The 14,491-nt window shown below is 44.5% G+C and overlaps 1 long non-coding RNA gene across 1 annotated transcript in view; it reads right to left on the minus strand.

The window, feature by feature from the left end:
* The window catches only part of LOC145546154 (uncharacterized), a 63,909-nt gene that overhangs the window by 20,027 nt on the left and 29,391 nt on the right, over nt 1-14,491 (minus strand). The gene's annotated exons all lie outside the window — the stretch shown is intronic.

Here is a 14,491-nt window from a genome sequence, read left to right on the forward strand (position 1 = left end):
CATCTTTGGCTGCAAAGAATATAATCAATCTGATTTTGGTATTGACCATCTGGTGAAGTCCACATGTAGAGTCTTCTCTTGTGTTATTGGAAGAGGGTATGTGCTACGACCAGTGCATTCTCTTGGCAAAACTCTATTAGCCTTTGCCCTGCTTCATTCTGTACTCCAAGGCCAAATTTGCCTATTACTCCAGGTGTTTCTTGACTTCCTACTTTTTCATTCCAGTCCCCTATAATGAAAAGGACATCTTTTTTGGGTGTTAGCTGTAGAAGGTCTTGTAGGTCTTCATAGAATCATTCAACTTCAGCTTCTTCAGCATTACTGGTTGGGGCGTAGACTTGGATTATTGTGATATTGAACGGTTTGCCTTGGAAATGAACAGAGATCATTCTGTCGTTTTTGAGATTGCATCCAAGTACTGCATTTCAAACTCTTTTGTTGACTGTGATGACTACTTTATTGACTATGCCAAAGCCTTTGACTGTGTGGATCACAACAAACTGTGGAAAATTCAAGAGATGGGAATACCAGACCACCTGACCTGCCTCCTGAGAAATCTGTATGCAGGTAAGGAAGCAACAGAACTGGACATGGAACAACAGACTGGTTCCAAATAGGAAAGGAGTACATCAAAGATGTATGTTGTCATCCTGCTTATTTAACTTATGTGCAGAGTACATCATGAGAAATGCTGGGTTGGATGAAGCACAAGCTGGAATCAAGATTGCTGGGAGAAATATCAATAACCTCAGATATGCAGATGACACCACCCGCATTGCAGAAAGGAAAGAAGAACTAAAGAACTTCTTAATGAAAGTGAAAGAGGAGAGTGAGAAAGTTGGCTTAAAACTCAACATTCAGAAAATGAAGATCATGGCATCTGGTCCCATCACTTCATGGCAAATAGATGGGGAAACAATGAAAACAGTGAGAGACTTTTATTTTGGGAGGCTCCATAATCACTGCAGATGGTGATTGCAGCCATGAAATTAAAAGACACTTGCTCCTTGGAAGGAAAGTTATGACCAACCTAGACAGCATATTAAAAAGCAGAGACATTACTTTGCCAACAAAGTCCATCTAGTCAAAGCTATGGTTTTTCCAGTAGTCATGTATGGATGTGAAAGTTGGACTATAAAGAAAGTTGAGCACCAAAGAACTGATGCTTTTGAACTGTGGTGTGGGAGAAGACTCTTGAGAGTCCCTTGGACTGCAAGGAGATCCAACCAGTCCATCGTAAAGGAGATCAGTCCTGGGTGTTCATTGGAAGGACTGATGTTGAAGCTGAAACTCCAATACTATGGCCGCCTGATGTGAAGAACTGACTCATTGGAAAAGACTCTGATGCTGGGAAAGACTGAAGGTGGGAGGAGAAGGGGAGGACAGAGGATGAGATGGTCGGATGGCATCACTGACTCAACGGACATGAATTTAAGTAAACTCCGGGAGTTGGCAATGGACAGGGAGGCCTGGTGTGCTGCAGTCCATGGGGTCACAAAGAGTTGGACATGATTGAGCGACTGAACTGAACTTAACTGATTAGCTCATGGGATGTACAGAAACAGGTGAGATTCTGCCCACAGGTGGTAGCTTGCTGACTCCTGTTGATGGATCGAGATGTGAGTCCTGGCCCCACCACAACTGGCTGTATGTGCATAAGCTTCCAAGCCTCAGTTTCAACCCTTGTAAAATGAGAGTGGGCTTCCCTGGTGGCTCAGAGGTAAAGAATCCACCTGTCAATGCAGGAGACTTGGGTTCGATCCCTGGGTCAGGAATATCCCCTAGAGAAGGAAATGGCAGCTCACTCTAGTATTCTTACCTGGAGAATCCCATGGACAGAGGAGCCTGGAAGGCCACAATCCATGGAGTTGCAAAGAGTTGGACACGATTTAGTGACTAAACAACCACAACAATATGAGAGTACCACAGGCTTTTGGTTGAGATGCTCTATCACAGTGCTCAGCACCTGGTGGCACTTGGTTCGGGAACAGTGGCTGGCATTGCTATTTCTTTATTCACCATAAAGTCTCATTTTAATGTGGTAAATCCATACAGTGGAACATTATTCAGCCTTAAAAAGGAAGTAAGTTCTGACATATGCTACAACATGGGTGAACTTTGAGGACATTAAGCTAAATAAAATCAGCTAGTCACAAAAAGGCAAATCTAGTATGATTCCACTTATATGATTTTATAGGAGGTACCTAGAGTAGTCCAATTCATAGAGGCAAAAACAGGGAAGGGTGGTTGCCAGAGGCTGGTGTGGGTGGAGGATGGGAAGTTATTGTTTAATGGGGACAGAGTTTCAGTTTTGCAAGATGAGAAGAGTTCGGGAAATGGATAATGAGGGCTGCACAACACTGCGAAGTTACTTAATGCCACTTAGCTGTACACTTAAACATGGTTGAGATGGTATGTTTATTTTGTCACAGTTTTTAAAACAGATATGGAAACATAAAATAGAGGAGTAGGCAGTGTTATGAGGAGTGTGAAGTTTTAAATAGGGTGATTGACGGAGGCTTCCCTAAGGCGGAGATATTTGAGCAAAGACCTGAAGTGGGGTGAAACCATGTGGGTCTGGTGGAGCAGAAGGGTATTCTAGGTAATATGTATGTGTGTGTGCATGCTAAGTCGTTTCAGTTGTGTCTGACTCTTTGCGGCCATATGGACTGGAGCCCACCAGGCTCCTCTGTCCACGGGATTCTCCAGGCAAGAATACTGGAGTGGATTGCCATGCCCTCCTCCAGGAGATCTTCCTGACCTGGGGATCGAACCTGCGTCTCTTATGTCTACCTGCACTGGCAGGTGGGTTCTGTACTAGCACCACTAGGCAAGCCCTCTAGGTGGTATAGTAAGTGTAAAGGCCCTGAAGTAGGTGAGTGCCTGTGGGATCAGTGGGCTGGAGCAGAGCAGGTGAGGGGAAGATGAGATCCAAGAAGGAAAGGGAGTATCAAGTAGGAGGCTAAGAGGACAAATACACAGGGCTTGGGCCACTAGAAGCACTTGACTCTTATTCTCAATGTAATGGTGCATTATTGCAGGTTTTGAGCAGAGAAATAACCTATAATTTGTTTTTTTTATTGAGGCATAACTCAGGCGGTCAGTGGTAAAGAATTTGCTTGCCTATGCAGGAGATGCTAGAGACACGGGTTCGATCCCTGGGTTGGGAAGATCCCCTGGAGGAGGAAATGGCAACACACTCCAGTATTTTGCCTGGAGCATCCCATGGACAGAGGAATCTGATGGGCTACAGTCCACGGGATCACAAAGAGTTGGATATAACTGAACACAAAGAGTCAGACTGAGTACACGCACACACATAACTGATACACAATATCATATTAGTTTCAGGTGTACATCATAGGACTTAAATATCTCTGTGCATTTCTAAGTGAGTGCTGACCTGTATTTTAACAGCATCACTCTGGCCACTATGTTGTGAGAAGACCTGGGGACCAAGGGTGAGGCTGAAAGACCAGCCAGGAGGTTATAGCGATTATCCAAGCCAGGGAAGATGGAGGAGTAGACATGGTGATAGCGAAGGAGGGAATTGGTGGGATTAGGGGTAAATTTTGAGATAGAGTCAATAGGATGTGCCAAAGGATTAGAGGTGATGGATGAGAGAAAGAGAGGAGCATGGATTCCTCCCAAGTTTGGAACCTGAGCCAAAATTTCTGTGGTTTACATGACACACTCATGTTAATTATCTCATTTGCATCTCACAGTCAAGGCCTCATAGAGATTGCAGTTTCAGAGCTCAGGCTTGGGAGCCACTGGGCCTGGGTTAGAACTGTGTTTATGGTACTCATGAGCAGGGTGACCTAGGTCAAGGCCTTTATCATCTTTGAGCCTCAGTTTCACCACCTGTAAAGTGGAGATGCTGATATCTGATAGATGTCTTATTGTGAGAACTGCAGCCCCTGACACCCAGGAATTGGTCACTGGTGGTATGTGTTATCATTTTTGCAATACAACAGGAATTGGAGCACAGCCCTTTGTTCCCAATCCTGTGTGTTCTTTCCCTAGTTCTCTTTTCTCCATTTCTGGTCAGCTTCTGGTCAGTTGATCATTCTTGGGAGTTACATTCCATTTTCAAGCATTTTAATTATACTTGATCTCATTGAAGAAGAGTTTTCTTCAACAAACTCTTTTCTAAGAGTCCTGAGCAGTTCTGGGGTTGGGGCACTGGTTATGTGTGTGCATGCCCTTTGGTGACTTTTACTCAGTATTATCCCCTTTCAAGCAGAAACAACATGCTGTAGCCTCTTCTCCCCTGGCTTAGGGCATTGGGCTGAATTGATCAGGCATGTTAACATTTATCAAGCACTGCCTCCCTCTGACCAAAGGCTTGGTTCAAGAATAACAGAGCGGAGACCCTTAGCCTCTTCTTCCTTCCCTAATTTAGTGCATAGACAAGGAGGCAGGAAGAAATGTTGACACCGTCACACAGTGGGTCACATGGGGCTTGAAGGAGGTAAGAGGGGTGAGCAGAATGAGCACTGTGCTAGGAGTCTTGGCCCCAGGTGTAGGCCAGCTGTCAATCACAGGTCGCAGCCTCTCCGAGTTTTGGAGTCTTTGACCATGAAATAAGAATGACAGCATCTGCCCCTGCACCGCATGGAGGATCAAATGAAAGAGGGTAGGTGAATGAAAGATGTCACTTGTGAATGACAGTATTGATTAAATCAAATGCATAAGCCATAATAATCCCAAATCATTTTCTGCTGTTTCCCAAATCACCTTCATTAGGGTTGCTTAATGCTGAATTCTGGGGTCCAGTCAGGCCCAAGCTTGCTCTCCTCCCACTCTGCCCCCTGCCCCTACTCAGCACCAAGCAGTTCTTAAACACATTAAAACTTAAATCTCTTGGTCCAGGAGCTAACTTTGATGGAATAGAAAAAAGAATAAGGGATAATCAAGTGCCAGGAGATTCTTGGTATTCACCTAGGTTCTAACCTATAATATAAATGATGGATTTTATTTCATCACATTTGAATCTCCCCAGTGGGTGGTACATAGAGTTCCATTTCAAATAGCTGGGTAAGGCCACTTGTCAGAATTTTAAAGAGGCAATGTGAATTGTTACACACTTCCCTTCTGAAGGGACATTTTTTAACGTGGAGCCGTTTTTCTAAAGATGAATTTCCAATGTTCTTTCCACGTGTTCCTTCTTGTGCCCCCAGAATTCTCAGCCTTGGCTTTTCTTGGTACTTTGCTAAGTGCCACAAAATCGAGGACTTACTGCTTTCATGCCAGCATTTCAGAACTGGGCTCACCTCCCACAGCCATTCCTCCACTACGGCCAGATTAGCCATCACACCTGCGTGTTGATCTGGGTGGTTGCCCAGAGCACAGCCTGTCCTGGTTGAAAGCAGGCCCTGAAGTTTTTGCTGCACACTGCCTCGGCAGAATCCAGATGCTTTCCAAAACCCAGACAAGCACTGGGAGTTTCTTAACCCTCAGCCTGTGATCTCCTAACCAGACAATAAATAGGCCCATCAGCTCAGTGGCCAACCCCAGAGTTTTCAGCTGGGCATTTCTCCATCTACTCAGGAGACAGAAGCTTTGTGGACACACAGATGCTCCAGAATCTATTTGGAATCAATTGAGCATGTGGGAGAGGAAGGGGGGTGTGGTGGGTGTGGGAGTTGTAAGGATGACCAGCTTCCTTGGGGATTTGTTCCTTGTGTGGTAGGCACAGGTCCTTTGCTTCTGTGATCCTGTGGTCCCATGTGAAATTCTTTCCAAAGATACCACACACACACACACATGCATAGCCAAGCACTATCTGTGCAAAGAGGCAGCTCTTGGCTATCCAATTGTTGGGCATTACTTTGGCCCCTAGAAATGAGAAACCAATATGCTGCCAATCAAAACAGAGCCCAGATCCTGGAATGACCCGAGGAAGCCAACACCTCTTCACTCAGAACACACAAGAACCTTGGAAAAGGCAGGGACATATGTTGTGCTGTATTGAGGTCATCTAGATATCCGGGAGCCAGGATCCTCCAGCAGACAGCTGGCTTACGTTATTGTTCTTATTATTTTCACAATTCCCATGGACCCACCGTGGGTCCCCTGCCCACGTTGCCCCCTTATCAGGAATGCCCTCCTCCTCTCCATCCGAGCCCTCCCCATCCTCCTCAGGGCTCACGTCCTCCATGCTGTCTTCCCAGGCCACAGGAGGCCCCTCTGACCTCCCGCAGCTCCAAGAGCACCGACCAGTCATCTTCCTCATGTTATTCTCTGCATGTGAGCCTTCCATACCCAGCTGGATTCTGTGGCAGGGACCAGGCCTGGTGTCCTTGGTTTCCTCCCTCCCTGCACCGCCCCCCACTACCTAGCACAATGGTCAGTCCCAGTGGGTGCTTGCTCGATGCCTGCTGACTCATTAGCACAGGCTGGGACATGGAAATCACCTTTAAAAACCAAACTGCGTAAGACAATAGGCTTTGTGAACATAAGATATTACCTGAGTGAAAGATGAGAAGCAAACCTGGGCAAAGCCAACCTGGTCAGATTATTCCATCATTCTGCACCTAAAAGAATGAGAGGTAGACAGCAAAATGCAAGTCCTGGTGACATCAGCCTTGGCAGTCCCTAATGGAAAGTGACCCTGCCAGGGCCCTGCTCCCTTGCTCGATCCGGAACACTTTCCATTAACGCTATTAACCCCACACAGCAGTCAGGGGCAGAGCCAGCAGGGCCAAACATGCTCAGTTCCAGCTGCTGAATCATCTCCATCTCATTTGCCCTTCCTCATACCTTCAAGAACTAGCAAAAGCAAAGGAGGGGGAAGGAGACACAGAGAACTATCAACTTTAGCAAATCCTTAATAGGAAGCAGTTTGGCTAGTTCACTCCATCCCTGGGAACTCTTTCCATGAAAAACATTTCTCCACCACAGCCGTGTTTTAGACTTAGCATTGTATCCTCAGCCCAAAGGAAAATTCTCTCCACCCCCGACCACATTCTCTGAGTGATTTCCTTCTAAGGGCGGATAATCACTCTTTTCAGTGTACAGCTGGATGGCTTGACATCAACCAGAAAACCCAGTAACATCCTGACCTTCTGAAAGCAGACTGGGAGATCAGAGAAGGCTTTCCTTGCTGTCCCCAGGACTCAGCACCAATCGAAAGGCACAGGAAGGCCCCGGAACTGAAGATGGATGAAAACATTGAGAAGGAAATGACAGTCAGACATAACAGAGGAGTAGGCAAATTCAATTTTCTCTGAGCTGGAAAATGAGAGCCAAGGGAATTCTAGTATTAGGGGAAGTTCAGCGACCTCCTTTCTCAAGCCTGGGTGGGAGTTGGTTGCAAAAGACTGCACTGCCCTCTATTGGGGGCCTGTATGCACACCGCGATGGGTGGATGCATGCGCATGCGTGCTCAGTCTTGTCTGACCCCATGGACTGTAGCCTGCCAGGCTCCTCTGTCCATAGGGTTATCCCAGCAAGAATACTAGAGTGGGTTGCCATTTCCTACTCCAGGGGATCTTTCCGACCCAGGGATTGAACCTAAAGACTCCTGTGTCTCCTACATTGGCAGGCAAATTCTTTACCACTACACCACCTGTCAGGCAAGCCCAGGCACACAGCTAAGGGCTTCTCACTCATGGTCTTGATTGATTAGCCATTGCGTCACCCTTGGGAGCTGAATGTTATTGTCTGAAACAAACAAAACGAACAAAAAATGCCAACTGAGGCCATAGACATCAAGTAACTTGCCCAAGGTCATGTGCCTAAGATGCGGCACAAGCAAGTATGCTAAACCAGGGATAAATGACTTCAAAGTTCATTTTTTTGCCATTTATCTTTATAGATAATCTTTCCATCTTTGACTCAGGTAGCCTCATGCTCTGAGAATCTTCCATGGTTCTCTCTGGTATGGTGGTTCTCAAAGGTCGCTGTATATTAGAGTTACCTAGACATGCAGCACTAACCTGCCAAGTGCTTAAGCCCCACAGCCAGAAATTCTGAGTTTAATTGATCCGGGGTGGATCCTGGCTTAGGTAGATTTTAGGAGTTCTCTGCTGCTGCTGCTAAGTCTCTTCAGTCGTGTCCGACTCTGTGCAACCCCATAGATGGTAGCCCACCAGGCTCCCCGTCCCTGGGATTCTCCAGGCAAGAATACTGGAGTGGGTTGCCATTTCCTTCTCCAATGCCTGAAAGGGAAAAGTGAAAGTGAAGTCGCTCAGTCGTGTCCGACTCTTAGCGACCCCATGGACTGCAGCCTACCAGGCTCCTCGGTCCATGGGATTTTCCAGGCAAGAGTACTGGAGTGGGGTGCCATCACCTTCTCCTAAGAGTTCTCTAGATGATTCTAATACGTAGCCAGCAATGAGAATTTCTGCTCTAGCTGCAGGAGAGATGGAGACAGAAATAGGTGGTCCCCTCAAACCTAGGACATAGTAGTTAATAGAGAGCAGGCTAGGAGGGCTTCATTCTCTTTTGAAGGATGTGAGCTCAGTAGTGGATGTTACAGTTATGCTTTATGATGTTGTGGTAGGTGAATAATAGATCCCCCAAAAGCACCACATCCTAGTTCCTGTAACCACTAAATGCGTTACCATTAATAGAAAAAGGGGGACTTTACCAGTGTAATTAAGTTAAAGATCTTGAGAGGGAGAGATTATCCTGAATTATCTGGGTGGCCCTGATATAATCACAGGGTGCTACAAGGGAGGCAAGGGAATGAAAGTCACAGTAGGAGATGTGATGACAGAAGCAGAGGTTGGAAGGGTGTGAGGAAGGGATCCGAGAGTGTGACAGCCTCTAGAAACTGGAAAGGCTCCAGAAGAAGGAGGCTGGCCAACACCGTGACTTTAGCCCAGTGACATTGGTTTTGGACTTGTGATCTCCAGGTCTATAAGAATAAATAAATTGGTATTGTTTTAAGACACTAGGTTTATGGTTCTTTGTTGACCACTGGTCTATAGGAATTAACACAAATCTTGTATAACTTACTTCACTTCTCAGAGGTTCTGTTTTCCCATCTCTAAAATGGGGTCATCTTACTTCCATAGGGTAGTTTTGAAGGTTAAATGCATTGATTAGAGCAAAATGCTTGGTTTGATAGCTTTATAAACAGGGCTTTCTATTATGATCAGGGATAGAGGTCTCATGAGGCAGAAAGCGATGGGAGGAGAGAGACAATTCCAGCTGTGCCTAAGTAGATATCTACAGGACAAGGGATTGAGGCAAATGGAACAAAATTAGCCAAGACTGGTGTGAAACAGCAGCAGCACAGGATTTATCAGCCTGCTGGCCTTTGGGACATGTTTTCACCTGCCTGTTCTGAAGAGCACTATTGGGTCTAATCCTCTGGAACCTCCTCACTGTAAAATTCACACAGTGGGAGAAATCAAGACACCAAAAAGGCTCCAAAATGCAGGTTCCCCAGTATTTCATTCACAGTCCAAATACAGCCAGGAGGTCAGTTTCTGAACTTGTAGACAGTTTGGGGTTCTTAGACCCTCTCAAGAATAAGATACGTTTCCTACCTATTTAGTTTCATTGGAATTATGACTAGTCATCTGTTTTCTACCACTCACTGGGTTGGTGATCTTGAACAAATGATTCTGTTCTTCAGCTTTGTCATCTGTAAAATGAGGTCAAGAATAATGCCCACCTGTCGGGTTGTTATAAGCATTAAATGCTTTCTACATGCAGAGGGTATCGTGAAGTGCCTGGCACACCTTCAAGTCCTCGGCAAGTTATCTATTAACATTTTGATCAGGGTTATTTTTATTTGGGGCAAAGAAATGAGGATAGGTGAAGGGAACCACTCACTAAGAAGACCTGACGTAAAAGACAGTTATTTTCAATATTGTTTGATTATTTTACTCAGTTTCTTTTAAGAAGCTATAAGAGAAAGAAGTCCAAAACCACACCCATATACAGTTACTTACTGAGTATCTATTATATGCTAGGAATTCTTCTAGGACCTGAGAACCTAAAAATAAACAAGATCCAATTCCTATCCTCAGGGAATGTGGAAATAGGCACAGTGACTTTCCATCACTAGACAGCAAGACACATGCTAGAATTGGGGTAGGTAGGGTGTGATGAAGATGTTCTTAGAAGAGACCTAAACCTTGTTCTGGAGGAGGGGACATCAGGGAGAGCTTCCTGGAGAAAGGCCATCTAGGCTGGCTGTGTGAGGTACTCCATGAAGAGTTTTAAGAGGAACCAGCTCTTCTGAAAGCTTGAGATCAAGAGCAAGCCGTGTTTTCAGGAAACAGCAAAGAGTCAATATGAACATGGTGTGAGGGGCCATTGCCAGAAAAGTTGGGGTGAAGGTACGGGAATTGAGTGATTCAGCTGGAAATCTAAGTGCCATTCAGAGTGCAGAGTGACTTAAGAACCATGATAATAAGTTTGGATGTTAGCTTGAGGATAATGAGGTGCTGTTGAGAGACTTCAAGCAGGGCAATTATGTAATAAGACTTGACCTTTAGAAAGATCACTCTCAGAGGAACAATTGAAGAGGGACAAGATGAAAGTCAAAAGATTGTGGGAGGTGAATGCAGTAATCCTGGTGGAAGAGAATGGATGATGGAGCCAAAGTACTGGCAGTGGTGGATAAATTTAGAGATATTAAGGCAGTGTGTGTGTTAGTCGCTCAGTTGTGTCCAACTCTTTGCAACCCCATGGACTACAGCTTGCCAGGCTCCTCTGTCCATGGAATTTTCCAGGCTAGAATACTGGAGAGGGTTGTCATGCCCTCCTCTAGGAGATCTTCACAACCCAGGGGTCACCTATGTCTCTTAAGTCTCCTGCATTAGCAGGCGGGTTCTTTACCACTAGCACCACACTATACATATAATATAATAATGTGCAAACAGCAGTTATTTAGTAAATGAAAGGATATGTATTGGTTCCTTGAAGTGGAACCAATAGTGTGTGTGTCTGTATAGAGACAGGCAGGGAGGCTGATTGATTGATTATAAAAGAATGGCTCACGTGACTATGGGGGCTAAGAAGTCCCATGATTTGCCATCTGTAAGCTTTGAGGCTCAGGAAAGCTGATGGTGTAGCTTGTGCTCAAAGCTGAAGACCAGAGAACCAGGGGAACCAATGGTGTGAGCCCCGGTCTGAGTCCAAAGGCCCAAGTACCAGGAGCTCCGCTATGTGAGGACAGGAGAAGGTGGACATCCTAGCTCAGGAGAGAGCAGATTCACCCTTCCTCTGTCTATTTCGACTCTCTGTGTATTGAAAAATGCCCACCAGGATTGGTGAGGGCCATCTTCTTCCCTTAGTCTCTGGATTCAAATGCTAACCTCTTCTATAAACAGCCTCACAGACACACTCAGCAGTAACGTTTTACTAGCTCTCTGGGCATCCCTTAGTCCTATCAATTTGACACATCAGATTAACCATCACAGATGGATACTGTCATCTGTAAGCAATAATAGCCGTACATAATTGCCACTGGAATCCATTTCTGGTATTTTCCCTCTTGCTTTTCTGGTTGTTTTCCAATTATTATTTCATATGAACTTTTCTATTTCATATGGTATTTTGGTCCTTACTGTTTCAACCACATCCTATAATTACAAGATAACTAGAACCAACACCAAACTTCCCAATCATTTTCTTTTCCTGCTATATAACAAGGTTCAGACACAACCTACCATTTCTCTTAAGATAATATTTATACCTCTGAGCTGCTTCCAGTACCACAATCCATGTGCATGTGACATGTCAATGCAAATAACTTTTGCCTGGTACCCTTTCATTACTACAGATGGCAGAAGGAGCTGATGGAAAGAATACTGAGTAAAGAGTCAGCAAATCTAAGTTCTAAATCCCTGTTGTACTTACAGCTCTCTGAAGTAATGGAAACTTGTTTCCCTTTGGTTTCCTTAACCACAAGATAATATCATATAGTTGAAGGACACCCCCTAAAACTATTATTCCCATATAAATTTTCAAACAAGGGATGTTAAAATGCTTGGGTATTTCATTAAGCTGTTTATTACTTTTAGTAAACACTGACTCCAAGACCTTAAAGCAATGGTTACAAACTGGTAAATTGAGGGACCACATTGAGTCAATAGAAGTGTTTTGTTTGTCCAGCAGTGTTGTTTTGTAAATTTAAGTCAATTACTAAAAATGTTTAAGATTTGAGAGATTTCACAATTATATTCTGACTTCCTTTGAAAAATCTGAAGATTTGGCACCCTCTGTCCACACTGCTGCTTGGCAACAACTTTCTGGAATTAAGCAATGATTGCCTCCTTGTAAGAAAAAGGAGCCTTCTAGTTTGCCACAGTCCCCACCACTCCCTATTCTACAACATCTAGTCTTTGCCACAGTTGCCACCTCTCCCTATATTATCACACCTAGTCTTTGTCACAGTCCCCACCATTCACTATTTTATTATGACCAATTGGCTTAACTCACTTCTGTCACTGTCTGGTTACTGAAGGCATTTGAATTTGGCAATTCCTATTTTAAAGGAATATCACACAGCACATTTTTGACTCCCCAGATTGCAGCTATCAGATTGGCTCTATTCCCAAATAGTTCTAAAGAAGAAAATCCATAACAGCATTTGGTAATCCAGAGGAACATTGGAACATCTCTCTTCTATCCAGAAAACTTTGCTTGCCATAAATAAACCAGCAAGAATAATACAAGTTTAGAGAGATGACATCTTCTAGCTCATCCGGTCCAATCCCTTTATATAACAGATGAGAAAACAAAAGTACTAGATGGTGAAGATGCTTGTTTAAAGCCCAACAGAAGTAGAACCAAAAGGCAGAACTAAAACTACTAGACTCCCACTGGAAAACTTTCCAGGCAGCCAGTTCTCATTCTTTCCAGGGTAGGCATAGAAAGTAGCGGCTTACTTTCCTGTATGAAAAACACATTCAACTTGGACTCGAGAACAAGAAGTGGTTTTTCTCTTGGTCTAGGCTTTAGATTCTCAGACAGCTGAGTTTTCTAATCTTAAATACTGCAAAGACCCTATTTTGAAGCCTGTATTCATTTCCTAGGACTACCATAATCCAAGACCACAAACCAGGTAGCTCAACACCCTATTCTCCCACAGTTCTAGGGGCCGGAATTATGAAATGAAAATGTCGGTGGGGTTGTGGTCCCCTTGAAGTCTCTCAGGGGGATGCTCCTTCCTTGCCTCTTCCTAGCTTCTGGTGGCTCCCAGAAATCTTTGCCTTTCTGGGATCATACCCACATCCCTCCAGTCCCTGCTTCTGTCGCCATGGCCTTCTTCCCTGTCTCTGTCTCCTCTCTCTCATCAAGACTTCAGTTATTGGATTTAGGGCCCATCTCAACTCAGTGTGATCTCATTTTAAATTAATTAGTCACATCTGCAAAGGCCTTATTTCCAAATAAGGTCACATGCTGAGGTTCCAGATGGACATGAGCTGGTTGGGGGAACAAGGTAACACCATTCAAGCTACCCCAAACCCTCTCCATAGTTTCCTAAATTGTAGCCCAAGCCACTGCGGCTGATTATCTCGTGGCTCCTTTGTACTCTGTGTGTGCTGAGCTGCATCAGCCGTGTCTGACTCTGCTACCCTATGGACTGTAGCCCGCCAGGCTCCTCTGATTATGGAATTCTCCAGGCAAGAATACTGGAGTGGGTTGTCATGCCCTCCTCCAGGGGCTCTTCCCAACCCAGGGGTCAAACCCACGTCTCCTGCATTGGCAAACAGGTTCTTTACCACGAGCACCACCTGGGAAGCCCTATAGGCCATTTCTATAAGCCATCACCATGCTGGCTTTAAAGAGACAATACATGTATTCCCTACTTTTACCTACATTAGTACAGGTAATGATAAAAGCAAAAATCCTCTTGAGATTTCTTTCAGTTAGCCAAAATAGATACTAAATAGGATACTGTACACCATTTTGCCTCAGAAAAGGTCACCAAAGTGCTCCGCTTTCAGGTGGGGGTGGGACTCTATATACAAGCCCTTGTTACTTTCAGGTTCTTTAGGTCTTTCCCTGCCACTCTTACTGTGAGCAACAGTGGGATGGAATGGTCAAGTCGCTTTTGTGTTAGGTGGGACTGAGTTTCCAGCTATTTGGCTTTAATGCTGCAGCTTCTGTCCATGTGACTGCAAGACAGCTGGCTCAGCTATGAGAATCATATTTTCGTACAGTCGCTTCCGTGCACGGGTTATTTTTTTCTGAAGAAGAAAAACCTTTCTTAGAAGACTGTTCCCACCCCCACCCCCATTCAGACTTTCCTTGGGACTTATTGCTCAAGACTGGGTCATTTAACAAAATCCTAGCTCAAGAACCTCAAACGTTTTTGGCCTCAGGACTCCTTTGTACTATTAAAAATTATTAAAGACCCTAGAGAGCTTTTGTTTTATATCTTTCAATATTTATCATATGAGAAATTAAAACAGAGAAAGAAAAAAGTATATTAACAGCTTTTTCAGATAATTATAAATATTCTTTATATTATAGCACAGCTTGACAAGTAGTAGTTTCTAAATGGTTAGCTGCAATG

Source organism: Giraffa tippelskirchi, chromosome 4 (genome assembly GCF_054371585.1).
Source record: "Giraffa tippelskirchi isolate mGirTip1 chromosome 4, T2T-mGirTip1v1.2.pri, whole genome shotgun sequence".
Classification (NCBI taxonomy): domain Eukaryota; kingdom Metazoa; phylum Chordata; class Mammalia; order Artiodactyla; family Giraffidae; genus Giraffa; species Giraffa tippelskirchi.